The sequence below is a fragment of the Callospermophilus lateralis genome, unplaced genomic scaffold, assembly GCF_048772815.1.
Source record: "Callospermophilus lateralis isolate mCalLat2 unplaced genomic scaffold, mCalLat2.hap1 Scaffold_250, whole genome shotgun sequence".
Classification (NCBI taxonomy): Eukaryota; Metazoa; Chordata; class Mammalia; order Rodentia; family Sciuridae; genus Callospermophilus; species Callospermophilus lateralis.
Genome location: NW_027513332.1, coordinates 689,532 through 713,513, shown reverse-complemented (window position 1 = coordinate 713,513; position 23,982 = coordinate 689,532). Strand labels below are relative to the sequence as shown.

The window sequence follows — 23,982 nt, the reverse complement described above, 5'->3', positions numbered from 1 at the left end:
GCAGTTTTTGTTAATACAGCTCTGTTGTATTATTTGAAGTCAGATATCATGATGCCTCCAGCACAACTTTTTGGCTTAGAATTGCTTTGGCTATTCTGAGTCATTTATTCTTCCAAATTAATTTTATGACTTTTTTTTTAGTTCTGTAAAGAATGCCATTTGTATTTTGAACATTGACTCTGTACATTGAATTTGTACATTGCTTTAAGTAGACTGGCCCTGTAAAAAAATACTAACTCTGCCTATCCATGAACATGGAGGTCTTGGAAGTCTTTTCATTTTCTTGTGTCTTCTTCAATTTCTTTCTTTAGTGTTCTACAGCTTTCATTGTGGAGGTCTTTCACCTATTTGATCAGGTACTTTTTCTTTGAGTGTATTGTGAAAGGGATTTTTTTTACTACTTTCTTAGAAGATTCATTATTTGTTTATAGGAAAGCTACTGATTTTTGTATATTAATTGTGTAAACTTCTCCTTTGCTAAATTTGTTTATTAGTTCAAGTAATCTTCTGTGGATATTTATGGATCTTTTAAGTATAGAATCACATCAGCTGTAAACATTGATATTTGATTTCTTCTTTTCCTATGTTAATCCCTTTTATTTCCTTCTCTTGCCTAATCACTCTGACTAGAATTTCAAGTACTATATTGAACAGGTGACAGTAGACATAATTGAATTGTTCTGGATATTAAAGGAAATACTTTCATCTTTCCCCCATTCACTATGGCTTTGCTTTGGGTTTGTCATATACAATTTTTATGATTTTAGATAATTTTTTCTCTCCCTACTTTCTTCAGTGTTTTTGTTATAAATGGATAGTGAATTTTTTGCTTTCTCTGCATTTTTGAGATGACTACAGGATTTTTTCCCTTCATTCTATTTATATGGTGAATTACATTTATTAATTTGCATATTTTAAACCATTGTTGCATTCCTGGGATAAAACTATCTGGGTTACAATGTTCAATCATCTTACCATATGTGTTGAATATGATTTGCTAATAGCCTATTAGGGACTTTGTATCTAAGTTGATCAGGAATATTGTTCTATAGTTTTCTTTCTTTGATGTGTCCTTATCTGGTTTCAGTTTGAGGGCAACACTGGTTTCATGGAATGAATTTCAAAGTGTTTCATCACTTTCTATTTCATGTAATAATTTGAGGAGCATTTGCATGAGTCTTTCTTTAAATATCTAGTAGAGGCTATTTTCTTATTGAAGAGTTAGTACTTTTATCACAAATATTATTTTCTTAATAATTATTTTTCAAATTAAGAAGTGATTATTTTTTATTAGAGAAGCTAAATAGCCTCACTTTGAAGACTTATTTTTTCTTTAATATAAATAATATGCTGACTTCTCATTATAGTTGCTGTGAAATAGTCTAAACCATAACAGTATGCTATATGTAAGTCAACAATGCAAAAAAATAAAATATAATACAAGAAATAAAAATACAATGTTTTAAATTTGGAAGGTATGTTGTTGTATGGACAATAAAACATTAAAGGAAACATTTTAATTGAATGTTAAATACTGGGAAGAGACTCTATCAATGTTACATCTGGTTGTTGTATATGAGAGATAAATATTTAACACAAATTAAGCTAGCATTTTTGAAACAAATATTTACCTTTTATTTTAGGTGACCACACTCCACATACATTTTGTACTATAGTTACTGACTGTTTATGCAAAATGCAACAAACACAGTAGTAATAAAGCATGAATGTTGGAAAGAAAGTAAGCTTTCTTTGTATAGGAAAAAGTGTGTGTGTGTGTGTGTGTGTGTGTGTGTGTATACACACACACACACATATATATGACATTAAAGTAAATACATATATGATTTGTAGCAGAGCAAGATAATCTTACTATTTATGAATGAAAATTTTACCAAGACAAACCAAAGGCACGAAAAGGTAGGCATGGTAACTTTATTTTAAACTATTTATTGGCTTCAGCTGCTATGTTTTTGATGCAACCAGTTTGTTTCTTCTACTCTATTGGCCACAGACTATGCTCAATTTTCCACTAAGAAACAGAATGTTCACTATCCCCAAAGAATATGCACATGCATTACCTGTCTTACAAAGTTAGTAAAATTATTAAAGGGTTAGTCTATGTAAAAAAAAATAATTAAATTCATACATTTTAAGCTAAAGTTTGAAAGCTTAGGCATTTAGAAATACAGGAATTATAGAAACATTAACTAAATATAGATGATTCCTGAAACTCTCTTAAATATTGTATCCATCATTTTCAGTTTTGTGGAGAAGGGTATTCATCCAAGGGTATACTTTAACATTTTTTCTACAATGAGCAATAGACCAATTATGCCCTCAATAGACCAAGGTTCTAGGATTTCACATGTCTTTGCAATGCAATACTCTGACTCCCATTTCAAAGACAGATTTATAGGCATGTATGTAACCTAAGTTGTTCAAATTTCACATGAACATCCTAAACTTGATTAAATTCACATGGTTTTCTGTGTGAGATATAAAACAGCTTTAGAAGTTCCACCTCCTTGTGTCTGTTTTTCCTAAAATATAAGTAGCACAATCCAGTTAGTGGCCTCTGATTTTAATTACCCATAACCACCACCTCTCAGGACAAACATGAGTCTCCGTAAAGAATGACATGGTTAAGAAAACTCATTCAAACTATAGATTACCCAGAACTGGCCTAAATTTACCTGACCCATCCACACTTTGAGCAAACCTGAATGGAATTTCCTTTGACATTGATAAAATTAATCTACTTTTCAGACTGTTTTCCCCTGTCTTTTACCAAATTCATATTTGATTAATGTAAACATGTTAAGACATATTTTATGGAGAATATCCAAAGAATGAAAAGATTATATACTTTATCCCCTCTGCCCACTTAGGATTACTACTTTATTCTAAAGTTAATTTAGTTAGAGTCAAAAAGTCTTACAATGTTTTAAATTAATCATAATAAATGTTTATGAGAATTATTTTAAAATAAGGTAAATCTAGATATACAATTATATTTTGATGCAAAGATAATAAGACTGCACAAATTAGAATTTCAAAGCTATAATTCTAAATGCTTATGGGAAAAAAGTATTACTTTTATTATCACAAGTAGTATTACATAACACATTATATATTGTATAGCAAGATTAATGATAAAATTTCCAGACTTACCAAAAGATATTGGATATAAAATTGGATAAAACAGAAAAGCAATAACAAAAGTTATTTCTGTATGTCCAAATTAAACTAATAAGACAGAAGCATATATTAAAAGGAGTATAGAGAAAGTGGGCTTGGTGCAAAAAGTTCTTAATAGAGGAGGAATTTGTAAAAATTCAAAATTTTTAACTGTAGAAATAGAAAAATAGGGTATTAAAAATATTGAAAACCCAAATGTCAACTGCTATGCTATGCAAAACATAACACATAAATTTCTAAATATAAAAATATTTAGAATATAAATTAAATATTTACTCATATAACAGTATATATATATATATATATATATATATATATATATATATATACAAAAATAAAAGAAAATTTGAAAATTGAAGTAATGAAACTAGAAAGCATAAGACAATGATAAAGTTACACTAGAGAAAAATATATAATATGTAAATAGACATGTAACTGTAAAGTTGGCCTATTAAAAAATAATCAATTTCAGCTTTTGTAAAAATAAATAAATAAATAAGAATAACACATCTAGAATAAGAACACAGGGCTGGGGTCGTGGCTTAGTGGTAAGAGTGCTTGCCTAGCATGCATGGCGTTACATGTATGAGGTGCTAGGTTTGTTCCCCAGCACCACATAAAAAAATCAAAGAAACAAAATAAAGATATTGTATCCATCTACAACTAAAAATATTTTAAAAATAAATAAGAATATAAATGGACAGATAAGTATATTCCTCCCAAAAGGGGCATAGGTAGCTTTGTTAGAGCACAATGATGGCTCCAATTCATCACCCTTTCCCAAGTCTGGGCCATTTACTGTGTCACTTTGAGGTATTCTCTCATTTAAGTGGGGTGATTTGCCCCAAACCCACAATGAAGAAACAAAAATAGGACTTTCTTTGACAAATAGTACCTTAGGAGACTTGAAGGAAGCAGAGGCTTGAAATGGACTTGTACCAGGTGACTGTTCTGTCCAGCTAGAAGATGAGACATGTGTGGAAAAGTTTATTTCCTCAGTTGTGCTAGGCACTAGTCAGTCCAGATGATGGCCACTCAACAATCAGACATGCTGGTGCTCACAACCAAAAGCAAGAATAATAATTGTTCCTTATTATGTTCACTGAGTCCACAGGTGAGACTAATGGATTCACATCAAGTGCCACTAAGGATGTTAGCATTTACTTTGTTTTGGCTTTATTTTTGCCTGATTATAATATTGTAGGAAAGAGAGTGAAAACAAGAGATACCAAATAATACAAAAGAGTTAACATAGTGTATTGTTAGACTTAAAGAACATTAAATTGATTTAATTCTAGATCTTTGGAGTAGAAAGAAGAATAAAATTCTAGGCATCAAAAATATATCAGAATCTTCATAAAATTATCCTTAACAATTAGGTATAAATTGAAATATTCCCAAACAAGCTGGAAGCTCCTTTACTTACTAGACTTGTCCTATAAGAAATGCTGATGCATCTTTCAAATTGAAATAAAAGTCCACTAGACAGTAATTTGAAGTCATGAAAATACAAAGTTCTCCAGTAAAGACAAAACACACAACAAATACAGAAAACAATACTATCATAATTTTGGTTTATAACTTTACTTTTCTGTAAAAGCATGTCAGTATGAAAATCAACTAAACATAAGAAAAGGTAATAATGTAGGAAATGAGGAACAAAAAAGGATTTAAAAGACAAATGAATAGAAATAACTGTAACTGCATGTTCAAGGGTAGACAATGTATAAAGACAAAAGTTTTGTCATCAGTAACATTAAGTAGGGTGGAGTGGAACTTTAGAGAGGTAGTATTTTCATGCGATTGAATTTAAGTTAGTATCAGTTTAAGTTGGATTGGTATAATTTTAGTATGTTATTTGTGGTCTCCATGGTAACCTCATAAAAACTATCTATAGGATTTATAAGAAAGGGAATGAGACTAAAAGCATGTCAGTATGAAAGCCAACTAAACCCAACAAAAGGCACTGATGTAGGAAATGAGGAACAAAAAATACTTAAAGACATGTAGAAAACTAATGACAAAAGAGTAGATCACCGCAGGTGAATGTAGATGTATTGAAACCCCTAATCTAAAGGTGTACATTGGCAGAATGGGAAACAAACAAACAAAACAAAACAAAACAAAGAATCCAGCCTCCAACTATATTCTATCTATAACAGACTCATTTTGTCAAAAGATGAAAAAAAATATTCAATTCAAAAGAGAGTAGAAATGCTACACTAATACCAGACAAAATTGCTTTAAATTAAAAATTGTTAAAAGATTAGGAAAAACACTATAAAGCTTAAACAATAAAACCTACAAAAAAACAGAAATAGAAAACTTTATTAGATTGGATTTAGCACTGATTCCCTGATTTCTCAAAGAATACCAAAAAGATTTTAAAAAGCACAAGCAATGAAAGCAAAAATAGATAAGTTTAGTTTTATCAAAATTAAAAGCTTTTGTGCATTAAAGGACAGAATCAACAAAGTGAAAAGACAACCCACAGAATGGGAAAATATATTCATCAAAAAGCAGATAATTTTCAGATGAATACCACAATGTAACAAATAAAAATCAAACACTCAATTTAAAAAAATAAATGGGCAGAGGAGTAGGATAGACATATCAATGAGGAAAAGTAAATGGTCAATAAACTGATTTAAAAAATACTAAATTTAAGAAAATTAAATTAAAACCATAATTGAATATCACTTCCAACTCTTTAGAACCTCTACTGTTTTTTAAAACATCAAAAAATACAACTATTGATGAAGATATGGAAAAATGGAATTCTTGTGCATTGATGGTGGGAATGCAAAATGGTACCACTGCTGTGAAAACAATATGATGTCTTCTCAAAAAAAAGTTAAATAGAATTACCACAATGTGTTCCCTGAAAGAAGAGAAACAAATCTAGTAATTCCATTCTTAGGTAAATAACCAAATAATTGAAGTCTGAGGCTTATGGCAGTATTATTTACAATAGCTAAAGAGTGGAAACAACCTACATACCCATCAATAAATTAATGGATTAGCGAAATCTCTAATATACAATGGAATGTTATTCAACCTTAAAAAGGAAGAAAATTTTACACATGTTACAATATGGGAAAACCTTGACTAGATATGATACAGTGAAAATACAAAAGTCAAAAATAGATCAAATATTCTATGGTTCCACTTACATGATCAACCTAGTTTCAATGACCAAAATAGTTGATTTCAGAGAGAAAGTAGAATGGTGGTTTCCAGAGGCTGAACAGAAAGCGGTAAAGGGGAGTTAATGTTTCAAAGGAACATTGTTTCAGTTTGGGAAGGAGAAAAAGTTCTGGAGATGGTTAGTGATGATGGTTACATGACAATATTTTTATACTTAATGCCACAGAATTATACACTTGAAATGGCTAAAATGTAAAAATTTTATGTGTTTTACCTCAATTAAGAACAAAAATAAATAGATAAGTAAATGCTTTACAGAATCCAATTCCTGTCATGATGGATATCCATTGCAGATATTTCTCTAAAAAAAGAACACTGGATAAGAATTGGAACAAATAAGTTTAAAATTTGACAACAACAATCACAGGAATGTGTTCCCTGAAAGAAGAGAAACAAATTATTTGAATCCTATAATCTAATATCTTTCTGCTAGGAGGTCCTTTCTTGACTGCAGTGTAGGAAGGGTGAATCCAGTTAGAGCATGGCGATCTTGCTAACATAGGAGAAAGCTGGAGTTTGGCCATTGAAGTTTGAACAGCAGAATGCTAGAGAGGAAGAAGCCATGAAGAAGAAGAGCTTTGAAATTTATAGGGCAGTTTCTTTGTGTCTGTTGCTGTATACAAACCTACACATGCATAGAATAAAGCCCAAGGAGCTACAAGCTGAACAACTCCAGAGGTCATGCAGGGAAAGAAGACACTAATGTCTCAACTAGATAGAGTAGAAGGACATTAGTGAAAAGCATATCCATCCTCTAGAGACCCCAGAAAGTCAGACATTAGTTGCCATGCTGCTAAACCACATATAAAGTAAAAGATAACTTTGACAAGCCCTTTCGCCCTCTCATGTTTTCAATTCTACCTGCTTTGATTCAGTCTCATTTAATGGCAGGAAGCAGAATATGTGTATGAATTAAGAGAAAACATTAACGATTTTGAGTGAAGCCAGGATTTCTCAAATAAGAAACTGCAAGAATGAAACAAAAAAGAAACAAGTGATATATTGGACCTTCTCATAATAAAACCAATTTGCTCCTCAAATAACAGTGTCAAGGATACAAACATGCAGACCTGCAATATGTATATCTGACAAGTACTTGGGCTCAAACGATTTGTGTGTGTGAGTGTGTGTAGAATATACATATAATAATAAAACACACCAATATTTTAATAGGCAAAAGAACTGAAGACATTTAACAGAAGATTGTAATAATGGCCAAGAATCTCAAGAAATGGTGCTCAATGTCTTTAGTCATTCAAAAAATGCAAATTAAAAACAAAATAATACACCACTACTCACCCACTAGAATTTTAAAAAACTGGCAAAAGCAAGCTGAAACCATTCTACATTAATAAAGAAAAAGGACAAAATAATACAATACTTTGGGGAAAAAGGTTGATAGCTTTTTTATAATGCTAAATATGTAATTTACATAACCACAAAAAGCTCACATCTAGGTATTAACCCTTGAGAACTGAAAATATGTCCTCACCACAACATGTACATTTTCATAGTAGCACTTTTTCTTTTCTTTTTCGGTACTAGGGATGGAACTCAAAAATGTTCAACTACTGAGCAACACCCCAGCCCTTTTTATTTTTAATTTGGAGACAGGACTCAAAATAAGTTGCTGAGGTGGCTTTGAACATGCAATTCACCCACCTCAGCCTCCTGAGTTGCTGGGATCACAGGCATGTACCACTCAGTAGTATTTTTTTTATATAAACTCTAAATTGGAAAGAACCCATATGCTAATCAAGAAGTGCATGAATAAACAAAGTGTGATTATCTATATAATGTAAAGCCACCAGCAATATAAAGGAATAGAGTATTTATTCATGAACAACTTTGATGAATCACAAAAATATATATTCTAAGCAAAACTATAGCTATAAAACCTATAGAAAAGAAGATTTCATTTATATGAAATTCTAGAAAAGGATCTTGAATCTAGAATGTCAGAAAATATGTCCAGTTTATAAGGAATCAGAGAAGGAAAGGGAATTAATTGCAAAGAGCTAACTTTTAGAGTAAAATAAATGTTTAAATCTTAATATGTTTTTACTAAGACTTATAAAACCGTACACATACATATTCATGGTTCATCAAAACATAATTAAAGTATATATTTTACTGTATTTAAATTATACCTCAATAACCTTAATTTTATAAAAATGTCATAGTAAGTACCCAATATTTAGCAGCAAATAGAAAAAAAAAACTTTTAAAATCACTTTAAATAGTTCAATAACCTTAATACCAAACATGAAAATAGGACAAAGACACACATGCACAAAGCGCATGCATGCATACACACACACACACACACACACACACACACACACAGAGATACATGAATTAGAAATTATTCTAAGTGATGCAACACCTCAAAAGCAAAATGCCTAAATAACATATTGACAAAAATACACAGCATTAGACGAAATTTTAAAAAAAAACATTTTAATGGATCAACAATGATGCTTGTTAGTTTATACTCAAAGGGCTTAAAAATCAGCATACTACAGTGATGCAGCCACATCAATGTTTATAGCAGCACAATCACAATAACTAAACTGTGGAACCAACCTAGATGCCCTTCAACAGTTGAATGGTTAAATAAACAGTGATTTATATACACAATGGAATATTACTCAGCATTAAAAGAGAATAAAATCATGGCATTTACAAGTAAATGGATGGAGTTGTCAAATATTATCAAATCATGGCATTTACAGGTAAATGGATGGAGTTGGAGAATATCTTGCTAAGTGAATTATGCCCATCCCAAAAAAGCAAAGACCAAATGTTCTCTCTAATAAGTAGATGCTGATCCTTAATGGGGGTTGGGAGAGGCATGGAAGGAATAGAGAAACTTTAGATAGGGCAAAGGCAAAGTAGGGAAAGGGAGAAGGCATAGGGATAGGAAAGATGGTGAATGAGACAGACATCATTACCCTACATACATGTATGGTGACATAAATGGTTTGACTCTACATTTTGTACAACCAGAAAAATGAAAATTTGTGCACCGCTTGTGTACTATGAACTGAAATGCATTCTGTTGCGTGCATAACTAATTAGAACAAATAAATTTTACAAAGTATTCTACATAAGTTAAAACAGATATTATTTATTAAAATGAGAAAATTCTGTGAATTTCATGCTAAGAGTCATAATCCTATTAATGAGGAAATAATAATAGCATATATCCATTAAAATAATGTAAAAAATATAAAAATAAATACTATTATATTATGCATTTTTAATATTTTTAAATTAGCAATAAGAAAAAGAAATATGATGTAATCAAAAGAATGCAGATATTATTCTTTATTATTGCATATGACATGATATTCTACCAAAAATAAGAAGATGGCAACTGAAAAAGTAATCCAGTGAGAAACTTTAGTGTTAATATATAAAAGTCAATAACTTGGCTCATAGCAACAGTAGTCAATATAAAATATAATTTTAAAAATATTCAGAACCACAAAAAATATTAATTAATATTACTATCTGTATAATTTGTTTTTCAGCTCTCCTGCCTTACATTTTTGGAAACTTCTCCCAATCCTAAATGATTTTTTTAAGCTAATTTGCAAAGGTGCATTCTCTCTCCATCTCAGTGAACTCTGAATACTCAAACAGAGTATTGGATTGGATCCACAGGAGTGTGTGAAATCTAAGCAGACCCACTTAGGAACTTTTTGAGAGAGGCATTGAAATAAAAAGTGCTTTTATTCTTTTGAGAGCTCAAGCTAGAAGGAAATACATCCTGAAGCTATTATTTCCTGAGTACTTGTATTCAGTGATATTTCATGCAAAACTCTTTAAGTTATAGAAGATAATAAACTCATGTTTTTGTTTAACCTAGTTTGAACAAGGTTCTATGATTTGCAAGTCAACTAGTTCTTTCAAAAAAAGAAGAGGAAGCAGAGTGTAAGGAGAAAGGAGAAAGAATAAGAGGTGTTAGGAGAAAACAACAACAAAACATTATAGACAGATAGATAGATAGATTGATTGATTGATTTTAGGTGATTTTTTTTGCTTGATGAGGTATTAATATCAGAGGGCCATCTTGATAGAAGAACAGTTGAAAAAAGCAATAGGGCATAAAGGCAGGTGTGCAGTAAGTATAAGGAGTAAGGAACAGGAAAATAGAAATCATGATGAAAAGAAGAACAAAGCAAGTCATTTTCCACAATAAGATTACCATTTTTTAAAAATCAGTAGATAATGTTATGATAGTAGATATTGTTATGGTTTCAAATTTTATGATGATGAATAACAATGTATATTTTGTGCAATGAAAAAAATACTTCAAAACCTTTAAAAAAAGAATAAGAGGAAGAAAAGGAGGAAGAAAGGAAAAAAAAAACAAACACAAAAATATATACAATAAACATTTTTTTAAATGAAAACAAAGCTACGAAGCCAAAGAAACTGTACATAGAAATAGAATGGATTCAAATAACACTAAGATATACCACAATCCAGAATGGAAGATTTAATATGAAATAATTTTTATTCAAGTTAATTTTACAATTCTAAAATTAAGATGTTAATAAGATGTCACAGGAAGGGGAAAATGTATTTAAAAAAGAATGACCTTTTGAAGATAATAAGGGGCATGGTTAAAATTATCCCAATATTATAAATAAAGAGGCCTGTGAAATTGAATCAAGAACTAATAGATGAAACAAAATGAGGACACCAATAAGTATATCATGTTAGCTATGAAAACGAGGGCAATTAAAACAGTCAAGGCAGTAGATTTCTAAATAAACAATGCTAAGATGATTATTTGAGTCTAGCTATACTAAATCATTCCATGTAAAAGCCAAGTTGTGTGAACTAGAAGGATACAATTAATACAATTACAGACTGAGAAATGATCTTAAGCATAAAAACAAAGGTGGAAATATAAATACAAGCCAACATATTCCACAGCACATAAACTTAAAATGTCTGTATATAGAAACTATAAACTAGCTAAAATATAAAAAATAAATTAGAAAAATATTTTCAATATAAGGTAGAAAAGAAAAATATATATGCATTTTTTAAAAAAACCATAAATGAGTAAAGGAAAATGATACATGCAAGCAAAGGAAAAACAGATACTATCCAAAGTAAAGGGCTCACAAAATTATTAAAATATGATCAAAGAAATAAAATTTAACTAAAATATTACCATATTATTTTTACTATCATACCTATTGAACTTATTAGTATTAATACATCAAAATGTACTATAATTTTAATGGTCAGTATTTAGGAATCAACTAAATTATAGCAATGAGAGACTAATAAAATAAATTATAGTGGATCCTTAAGATGAAGGCTATGAAACAAATTAAAAATCATTTATAAAAACTAGTGATAAATTATAAAACTTTTTATATAAAATAAAATAAAAAGCAAGATTACAAAAACATATAAATAAATCACATAAATATATTTCTATGTGTAGTCCATAGGTATAGTCCTAATTTCATCTGTAATACTTAATGTATGTGTATGCACAATACAAATATACACATGTACAAGTGCACATACACAACCATACATATTTATTGTAATAGAACCAGGATACAGATCCATAAAGTATAGTTTATGGCGATGCTACTATTACAGCGATTTTTTTCTCCTTATTTGTACTTTTGTCTTTTCTATTTCCTGTATTTCTATGTTTTCTTAGGTTTTTGAATCTAAAATATTCACGTTTTGGTGTTATCGTGAAGAAAAATGGTTTAAAAAGACCCCACTGAATTAAAATTGAAAACACCAAAAAGTAATGTTATTGGAAAAAAAGTCAAAGAAATCAAAGCAGAAAAAGAAATATTAATTTTTGAATAACAAACTGAGGGTCTGAGGATTAGATTATGTAACATTATTGTGATTAAAAATTGAGAATTGGGAAACAATATAGGAGTTTATTGCTAGTTCTTAGGAAGATAATGATTCTGGAAATTGTCAAAAGAGTGGTACACTGATAAAGAATGCTGAAAATCATTTTAGGTTTCAAATTTTAAATAAAGTAGCAGAAAAATGTTTAAAAAATGTCAGATACATGGTGAAGTTAGGGAAAATTGTTCTACACTGTGCAACTGTATCTTCACAATACATTCTCATTACAGTTACAATGGCTGTAATAATGAGAACAGAATGATCACAACATTCCAAAGAATGAACAGTGCCCTTGGCATGAGCAGCTAAAACCCAAGGGCCTTTAGTCCCTCTCATACTTCCCTTACAGCTCTGAACAAATTCTTATGCCTCTCAACCCTGAGCCCGGGTTTCTTCACTTTTTGAAATGTTTTATTGCCTTACTTTATGTAATCAACCATATAATAATTGCATGTTTATGGAGTATATTTCAACACATATATACACTGAATAACTGGCACATGCCTGTATAGAGGCTGAAGCAGAAGGATTACAAATTCAAGGTCAATCTGAACAACTTAGTGAGAACTTGTCTCAAAATAAAAAATAAAAAGTCTATTGATATACATCAGTCATACTGTGCCCCTGGTTTCAATGCCTAAACCTTTAAAAAAAACTGAATCAGATTGGCATATATAGTACCTCAATCCTTAGTACCTCTTTCTGGTGATAAGTCTAGATCCTTTTTTCCAGCTATCTTGAAATATACAATATATTATTAGATATTGTCACCCTAACAGGTGATAAAACACCAGTGCTTATTCTTATCCAATTGTAACTTTGGATGTGTTGACCTACTTTTCCCTGATCTTCCTTTCCCACTTCCCCTCCCAATTCTCTGGTAACCACTATCCAACTCTCAACCTCTACAAGATAACTTTTTAAATATTCTACATATGAATAAGATCATGCCATGAGACATTTATATTTCTGACTTACTCACTTAATATAATAATGCCCTAATTTTTAAATGGAAGGAGTTGAGACAAATGTCCTCTACTACTATAATATTATTTGACTCCAAACACATTTTCCTGGTTGGTAAACTACTAAGACAAATGATTTTATCTTGTGACTTTCAGTGTTGACCAACACTTGCATAAAAAGTTACAAATCCTCACACATATCCTGAATTTAATCCATTGTTCTATGATAATCCCCTTAAACCACAATCTCATCCCAAAAAGTGTACCCGAAAATCTCCTTCCTTCTCTTTCCCTATTTCTGAAAACAAAATGGATTTGTTATCAACAGCATTCATATCAACAATAATCATATGGCATATGATTATTTAGCACTCACTCCATGCCAAGTCCTGTGTTGTTTTATATTTCCTTACTCTTCACATATTCTACATATGAATAAAGTGATGATTAATCAGATTAAATGACCTAAGGTCATAAAATAAGAAACAACAGAACATTTTCAGGTGAAATCCAAAAAGCCATAGCAACATATTTATGGTATAAGCTATTTTGTACACATTTGAGCAACACAAATAAGACCCCCATCAGAAGTTCACTAGTCCATTTGCCTATTTGTGTGTATCAAGAATAAAGAGCCTTTGGGGACAGCAGAATCCCAAACCTGAAACAATTGACCCACTGATGTCACCAAGACAGGTGTTTATGTGGTTATAGCAGCAGTTAAAACAAAATTGTATAGGTGAAACTCTAAGATCCCTCAAGGATAGAGGCCAAAAGCAAAAGTAAAGGCAAAAATGTATTTTAAATTTTAGTTCTGAGCCACCAATGCAAATTCAGAAAATAAATATTGATTCAATGTGTTATACAAAATCAAGATATTCAATCACTTATTTATAAAAATATGTGGACAATGACTGACAAGAAATCTGACTACACAAGCAAAACAAACTAGGATTTCCCAAGCATAGGTTTAAAAAACTGTGTGAAAAAATACTGGGTACGTTTGTTCAGAATGTGGTTTCCTGGGGCAATTTCTGATTGATAGGTAGATTTGCATTTTTAAATGTATAACCTAGGAGATTCAAGTAGTCCATGAAACTGCATGGAGAAGATCTACAGTTGGAAATTATTCAACAGAATTAAAAGAAAATGCATTTAAAGGGAAAACAGTGGATTATTGCTTTACAATCTATCATATCACACATTTACATTATCTCATTTGAGCTTCACAATTCTATGAGGTAGTATTGTAACTATTCTTTTCAATTAAAAATGAGCAAACTGAAGTTCATGGAGGCTGAGTCACTTAGCCCTGATATCTAGCCACCAGGACATGAATTTAAAATTACACATTTCATGTTCTTTCACAACACCCTTGTGTTAAAGTGACTTTAGTACAGTAAATTAGTCATTTGTATGCACTTGATTTTCATAAGTCAACAGTAATAAATTACTGGACACATCAGAAGAGTATTGGTACAATTTAGACAAAAATAATAATTTTGTTTGAGACAATGAGCTCAGAATCCCATGGGTCTTGGAAAAGTCACTGTCCTACATACTGTCTATTAAGGTTGCATGATTTGCTATGCTATTCCCTTGCTACTTGAAGTGTGCTTCCATACCCATGCATCACCTAACAGCTTATTAGCAATGCAGAAACTGGGGCTTCCTCTCCAGCCCATGAATGAGAATTTGCATTTTACCAAGTTTGCTAAGCGTACTTTACCATAAATGCAAGTTTCATGATTTTTAGGAAAATGACTCAACTTCCTATATTTCACTTTTCACATCTATGAAATGAGAAAGCTGAATTGATCTATCTTTTACATCTTTGCCAGAATATTAGAACACAGAATTTGGAAAACTATATCCTATGAGACAAATACTGTCAGAAATCTAAGAATAGCTTTCATATTGTTAAATGACAGAAATAATAGCAACAACAAAAACTGCCAGTTTTACAGGTAGTATGAGTCAGCAACTATACTACAAATATATATGCATATAATTAGAATATACACAGAGAGACATATAAATTATATATTGTTTTTATTGTTACCTCTCCACTTCCATTATATTCATTTTTCTTAAAATACCTGACTAGTTTCACTTATCAGATTTTTTTTTCCTTTTTAAAAGACAGATGTAATCAATGATTTCTCATGTCAACAAGAGCAAAGCATGCCATCCTAGAGGTAAATATCTAGGGGTTTAGGAAGAGCAGGTATGATTTGAATAAAACAATCATGTGAAATAATCTACTGAAAATTCAACACAATTCCCTTATCAAGTATAGATTCAAGGAAGATGAGAGAAATCTTAAGAGTTTGCATGGGTTAAAAATGATTTCAAGACACACCAAAATTTTTGATTACCTTATTTTCTTTTTGCTATTGTTAATATATAAAGGTTCTATTATATTTTAATCATTATCATACATGAATGAAACTGTCAATGGAGAAACATTTTGAGTAATATTCTTTGAGTTTTCCTAATTAAAAAACTCAGGCAACTGACTAAAGCTTTAATCAAAACAATCTCAGGAAGTCTGCCCAACAGTTCATAGTGAAACTACAATATGAAAATGATCATAAACTATGACATTAAAATGACACATAAGGTTAGGAGCCCAGAGTTCAAATTTTCCTAACTTTTAAAGTGCCCAAGTTAAGTACTACATAAACAAACACTTATTAAGAGACTTATGCAACAGAATATAAATATAAATGATAAAATAAATATGATAAACTGTACACTACTATTCTTTATATTATAACTGTTAGGCATGATCAGGAGTAGGTATCCATCTCTCTTGTGTGTTATAAGATCTAAATCATTCACTATCCATTAGTATATATTATGAATTCTATCTTGGCTTCCTAGGTTTCTTGCTTATTTTATCCCTCACAGTTCTGTTGCTATTAATAAACTGCTAACTTACTTACAATCTACACTAAGCATTTTTAAGAATTTTGTCCATCCTGTTTGTTTTCTTGTTGTCTTTGGCAGAACTGAATATTTTCAAATAAACTAATAATAACCAAACATCCTATCCCTTGTTAACTGTATCAGCCCCCTAAGGCATGGGAGAGTGACCTTTGGGGACTGGAAAATTCCCAGAATTATCTTTGGCAGAAGTACTAAACCTCAAATAAGTGTGCTCCATATTTTTATTCTCCCCAGAATTTCTATATTGGGGAGAATAAAGAGAACTTAATAAAGTAGGTAATAAAATCAGATTGCCTGGATTTGAATTCTGCCAGTGCCACTTTATTAATGCTGTGACTCTGAGGAGGTTATTTTACCTTGCTGTATCCTTATCTCTAAAATTAAAATAATACTTAAAAAGTTTTTATGAGAATAAAATTTTATAATAAATACAAGGTACTTAAAATACTGAATATATTGTAAGTATTCAACAAAAGGAAAATTACTACTAAGATAGGGGAATCATTATAGACTTATGGATTGAGCCATATATGTGATGTAATAGCTTCCCCTCTTCTTTAATACCAAGAGCAAAAAACTACTTCATTTTTTTTGGGTTTGGGAAAAGAACAAAATATTTGTAGGATTTGGAGTTTAAAAGAATAGATAGGCAATAGAAGATTGCAGTATAACTATCTTATGTTTGATACATCGTTTGTAAATCATCTCAGAGTCTAGACTATAATGTCAAAAAAGTCATATGTATATCCCATGACACTACATTTCATTGGTAGTACTTTTTTCTAGTATTTGGTATTTCATAAAGGAAGTATGAGAATGAGTTATCATGTCCTGGTTGTGATGTGCAAATGTAATCTAGTCTTCATTAGTCTTCCTTGTAAATGGATTTTTTGACTTCTTTTTGCCTCTTATGCCTTGCTCTTAATTGAACTAATTTTTAATTTGCTAGAGCCACTGTAACAACGTACTATAGAGTGCCTAAACAACAGAAATTAATTGCCTTAAAATTTCAGAGGCTAGACATCCAGGATCAAAATATTAGAAGCACTGGTTTCTTCTAAGCTATGAAGAAGAATCTATCCCATGCTTCTCCCCTATTCTTCTGTTGTTTTGATAGCATTGCTTGGTATTCCTTGAATGACAGAAGTTTTACCCACATTTCTGCCTTTATTTTCACATGTTGTTCTTCTGTTTTTATCTCCAAATATTCCTTTTTTATATGAATACCAGTCACAAAGGGTTATGGATCCATCCTATTCCAGTATTAACATGTCTTAACCAATGACATATGCAATGATCCTGTTTTCAAATATGGCCACATTCTAAGGTACTGAGGGTTTCATTAACTGAAAATGAAGAGAATGTATCAATCCATAACAGTTTTTAATTTACATGTGGTTCCTCCATGCAGACAACTATGTGTCCAAAGATTCACGTGGGAAAAATACTGGTTTTAGACAATTGACACTTGTTTTCATAATGCAGCTTATCTCACCTCTGCTGTGGAGTCTTCCCTACTCTGTAATTTCCCTTCACCTTTCACCTTGTCTCCTAACTGGGCTCCCATATTTTTCTTCTTCCTCTCACTAATAAATATTTTTATCTTTCACATCCTTTCTTCCTGTTCATTTTTGAACCCCACTGTTATATGAGAGCTACTCTTTTAAGGTGATGAGAACTTTCTGATCAGCCATTCAGCAGCCTCAATGTTTATTCAGTTTACCCCTATGGAACAACTTATATTTTTCTAATTTCTTTCTTAATGAAGTATGGACTTCTGACTTCTATTGACTTCTGGGATACTACTCTCAGTATTTATAAATGGAGTCTCCCCCATCCATCTGACTACATTCTGTCATTTCTTCCAATCTGCCAGTGCTGATTTCAGCCTCCCTTAGAGTATGCTTCCTAGCCTAAGGATTAGTGGTTAGCATTAAAATTAGGGTATACTATAGAGCTAGTAGACTATTGAAGAGTAGCTGCAGAACCTAGCCAGGATTTATAACATCTCCATAAGAGCAACGATCACATGTATAAATGAAATTTGGGGAACACCACAGTTTTTTAATTAGAGATGTTTTGATTATCTTAATGCCTGAAAGATATCAGTCAACATGTTTATGTTAACATTAGTAGTCCATTTAGGAAGGAGTACAGTTTATATATTTACATAGTAAAGATACTTTAAAAATAAATTGATGATAATTTCTCCCTCTTTGTTTGTATATCTGTAGAAGATTGAACTGTATGTCCAGTGATGATTAATGACTTGCTATTGTTCTGTTGCTATCTAAATGTTGTATATCTTTATGTAAATACAAGCGCTGGTCTAACATTTTCATATCAGAAAACCAAATGTGACTCTGAATGTTGAAATTTTAATATTTAGTAATGAAATAATTAATTAATGTATTGTTTTGACACTACATTATCAATATAATAACATTATTTGCATGTGTTTGTTAAAGATATTTAATTCTAACTGCTACCAGAGAAGATCTTTCTGTCTCTGTTTCTGATTATGGACAACCCTCGTTAAGTTGTTAAGAGAAAAGAATATTTGTACCTAAGAATTTTAAGGATTTTTTTTGCTTTCCATTTTATTTCTCAAAAGGAATGAAGAAATCTTGGGCAGACCTTCCTTTCCCATGCAGTTTTTTCCCATTAATAATACTGCTTTACCTCAAGAATATTTTTTCTTTCATAAATTGGTAAGTTTGATACCCATTTAGTTTAGCATATATATGACACAAATTTATGAAGAACATGAAAAACATTCATAGTATTTGGTGCTCATATAGTTAATATTAATGAACAACCACTCATTACCTGAAACTATGAAAGTATTTTTCCCAACATATTCCATTCTATTCTTTTCTCTCTCTCTCTCTCTCTCTCTCTCTCTCTCTCTCTCTCTCTCTCTCTCTCTCTGTCTCTCTGTTTCTCCCCCCCCTCTGGTAGAGATGGAAGTGAGTTGAAAGACAAGTTCAAGGTATCACAGTTTATTTCTAATCTGCTGTGAGTAGTTAGAAATTTTAGTTATCATGTCTCTATCATATATTGAGATTATTACATTTGTAAAAATTTTTATCTATTTCATTTTATTCTTATATTGTGGCTCCTAGAAGAGTTAAAACTACATATGTGGTTTGCATTATATTTCTTTGATAATCTATATTGTAGTAAACTAATAAACCTTTAAATGTTTATGTTAAGGATTTAAGGAAGCTCCCACATTCCTACTATGAAGTCACTGCCTTTCTTATACCAAAATACAATTTGATTTACTCATGACTATTTGCATAATTCATGTTACTTTTAACATACATTAGACTTTTTAATGTGCATTTAACTTAGCATTTTGGATTTGTTTTGGTATATAAGTTGACTTTTTTTTCCCCCACAGCAGCGGCATGCACATAATCCAGTGCTGCAGCTTCCTTTCTATGAGATGACAGCCCAATTCCCAGTAGCACGTCTGGGTCTTCCTCACTGAGTCATGTTCCAGATCTAGATGCTGGACCTAGCTCCTATGAATGGACTATCCAACAACCAAGTGACTCTGACCTTTATGAGATGAATACCCGAAAGAGGCAAAAGCAAACCAGTGACAGTGATAGTAGCACAGAAAACAATAGAGGAAATGAATTCAGCCAAAAATTCCTAAATTGTAAGAAAAAGAAAATATATTAGTATTACCTTCAGATAATACATATCTTCATTGATCTCAATTCTGTTTAAAGAAAACTGACCAATTTCTTGAGTGTCTTGTCGTTTTTGAAATATATGAAAACATGACTTATCTTTTTGCCTCAAATGATAAAAGCTTTTAAAAATAATATAATGTACTACTTTTGTATGTCATAATATATTTGACCCATTGCCAATAAAAATATACTTTGTATAATTTTATTTTAGTACTGATGATGAAATTTCATTAAACTATTAACTAAAAGTCAGCTACTGAACACTTGTGGATAAGGTACTGTGATTTCTCTATATTGTTAATATAATATTCAAGTACAATTAGGCTGTAATTAGGAACATTAGATTTGCCAAAAGAAAGTAATGCAAATATTTAAGTGTTGCATGTGGTTCCTAGTGAATATGTTATAAATAGACTTTGTTTCCTTTGTTAATAACATTTTATTTTTTACATTCACTCAAGTTTTTTCTGTGCCTTAATGTTCTTCAGGTTTATTTTATCAAATGAAGACATATGACAGTGATACCAAAGGAAAGATTATTATCATGGGATTGGCTTTTGAGTCATTAACTTGTTTTATGAGTTCAATGGGGATTCCTGCCTCTTCTTACTTGTTTATAATGAACATTAAGTTGGCTATGTAAGTATTACATTATCTACCTCTTTTGCCAGCCAGGTTTGAGAGAATATGCTTAATGTATTTAAATCTTGATAATTAAAAAGTAAATAGAATGATATTTCATTAATGTTTGATATCTAATACTTAATTGTCCAAAAAATGTTTCTATTTTGGGTTCATTTATTTTAGAAGATAGAATACACATTAAACAAATTGGGGTTTTTTAAAACATTTTTGTTAATTTTATAGCCCACCATAAATTAGAATGATAAGAATTATATTTATTAAAGCTAATTGAAAGAATCATGCAACTCCTTTGTGCGTAGAGCACCAAATTTAGTAGGAAGGGCCATGCTTAAATGTTTCTTTTGCATGTTGAATAGCACTTTATAGATACTTACTGTTTAAAATAATAAAGATCTGTTTTTAACAAAAGGAGTAACTGAATTTAACTAAGTAAAGTAGAATTTAGAACAAACATTAATATACTTTAATCTGATCAATATGAAAACCTGACCTGTGCTTTATGTAGTTTTAACTATGTTTTCTTGGCTTTTGAAACATATACTCTTCTCGTTTTACATTCACATTTTTTTTTTTCAATTTAGAATCAAGCCAAAGGGAAAAATGGCTTCTGCATAATTAGGAAATAGCATATCTTTAAAAAGCTTAGCTTCACCTTCACCTCAATCTTTTCTTTAATTCTGTAACTTACCTTAAACCTAAATTATTTTGTTGTGATTGGTATTATTGGAAGTATATAAAAAAATGTTTCTTAGCAATTCAGAATAGCTTTGTGTAAGAAATATATCTTGAAATACTATTACATTAATTAAAATGTTAGAACTGCAAGATATTTTTGTTAAATTCTTCCATCACAGACAGGAAAGTGCACGTTGTGACTTAGAAATGTTGGGTCCCACAAAGACTCATGTGTTTGAAGATGTGGTCCCAAATGCAGCAGTATCCAAAGTGGGAATCCTTGGGATGTGAATATATCATGAGGTCTCTGCCGTCATCTGTGGGTTAAGTGAGAGACTAACGATTTGAATGGACTATTGGGAGGTAGTGGACAGTGTAGGAAGTGGGACCTAGTAAAAATGAGTGCATCCTTGGGGATTCACTCTTGGGGACTTTATCTTGTCCCTGTTTCTCTCTCTCTCTCTCTCTCTCTCTCTCTCTCTCTCTCTCTCTCTCTCTCTGTCTCGCTCCCCATCCTACCCTTTATCTGTCTCTATCTACCTATTTATCTGTCTCTCTCTGCCCCTCTCCCTATCTCTTTCCCTTTCTCTCTTTCCTCTCTTTTTCTCTCTTCCCCCTCCTTCTGCTGCCATGAGTTGACCAGCTGTCCTCCACCATGACCTTTCTCATGATGATCTGCCTCATCTCAGGCCCATAGCAATGGAGCCAGCTGACCATGGACTGAAATCTCTGAAACTATAAGTCAAAATGAATCTTTCTTCCTCTAAGTTATTCATGTCAGGCACCTTTTTTTCACAGCAATGAAAAGCTAATACAGTATCTCAGTATTAACTTGAACAAGTCAACCAACTTGAAACACATGGAAGACTAGAAAAGTCACCTTTACCATGGTGTATTTCATTATTTAAAAAATATAAAATAGGGGCTGGAGTTGTGGCTCAGCAGTAGAGCATTTCCCTGGCATGTGTGAGGCCCTGGGTTCGCACCTCAGCACTGCACATAAATAAATAAAATAAAAGATCTAAACAACTAAAAAAAATACATATATAAAAATATAAAATATGCCTGGAAATATCTGTCACCATCCTATAAAATTTTGAGTTATCAGTTTTCCCCAATGCTGTATATTTGAGTTAAGAATTATTAAAATTATTTAACTTTGGGGATTTTATTTTCCAATTTTTAATCTCTCACTCTCAAAATCTGTTCACTTTTAAGTAAGCCTGAATCCATTCTACTATGCTGCAAGAATCTTAAATATGAGAACAAAATTAGACAGTATGCATATTCTCATATTTTCTAATTTTTATAAATCAATATCTAATGCATGAGGAAGTGGCAAAATCAGAAAAATTACCTACAATTAAAGTTAGATCACAGTCCCAAACAGACAGATTAACAGAAAAGTTTAGAGCATATGAGAACACTCTATAAAAAGTGGCTCCAAGGGCAGCCAGGGTAAAGGTTTATATGTAAACTTAACTAAAGACAATGAGTTTGGGGTTTCAGTGGTAACATATGGCAGGTTCCATTGGGAGCCTTCCATTTTTCACCCAGACACTGATGGGCAGTCTCCTTCCTGGCTGGGAGCTCACCAGGGAAGGATTTATGGCAAGTGAACTCTCACCTTCCAGTGCTAAGAGTCAAAGAGGGAGATTTTTGGCAGCTGTGCATTCAGAAGGCTCTGGTTAACTCCATGAAGATAAGCTTGGAAAGGTTTCTTTCAATGACTGTTGTTTGTTCATATGTTTTCAACTTAAAGTCATTTTTATGCCATTCTGGTGAGTTGGTGGTTACTTCATTTCCCCTACTTGAAACTTCACAAGAAGTTTCACAAAGAGCTGAACCAATTGCTATGGGAAGAAAAGTCAAGTTCATATTTATATTGTATGATATCTGAAAAGAAAAATAATAATATAGATTAAAAGAATGAATAAGCAAGAAGGAACAAATCTAAACACATTTCCCCACCCCCATTGAAGCAGTCTTCTAGTTCTGGGAATGGGTCAATGCAATTAAATGGCTATGTCTCCTTAATGTCATATAGAATATTACCATCTTTGAAATGGTGTAAATCAGATGCTACTTGTCCATTCTGATTTAAAAACAATCAGAAGTGTTCACTGCAGACTGCACAACCTTCTCCTTGTTGGGTAGTCAGTGTATCTGAGATGGGATGATTTCAGAGTACAACTGGAAGCTTCAAAGAACCACATAGAGACATTAAATATCTAGATAATTGCTTTGTAAATTCTTATAATTGTTCTTTCTAAATCATAAGTCCTCAATTTGGAAAAACTATCCACATTATTGAATGAAGCTTGATGTTTCAGTTCAAAAGTGAGTTTTCTAGAATGACTTACCTGGTACATCTATACTGTGATGTTTGTGTACAAAGGACCTCACACTTTGGCATTTAAGGCAGGATATCTGGTGAAGAAAGTGGCACCAGGTATCTGAGTCTACATTGCCCTGACCACTTGAGTAATAACCTTTTATATACTTCATTGTCATAACAAATAAAGAGATCAAGGTTGAACATGACCAAGGTCAGGCTAGAATCTGTGACCCACAAGGATGAGGTCTGGTGACTTATGACATTTATCATCAGCTGTATTAACATCTATATATTTCCGTATTCCCTGCACCTCCATCAGGCTACAATAGCAAAATCAAATTGAGAAATAGAAGGTACAGGAAACCTTCAGCTTAGCCTCCAC

The 23,982-nt window shown here is 31.5% G+C and overlaps 1 pseudogene; it reads left to right on the top strand.

The window, feature by feature from the left end:
- LOC143389261 (splicing regulator RBM11-like) overlaps positions 1-19,928 on the top strand; it is an 84,105-nt pseudogene extending 64,177 nt beyond the window's left edge.
- Positions 19,929-23,982: the final 4,054 nt, after the last annotated feature.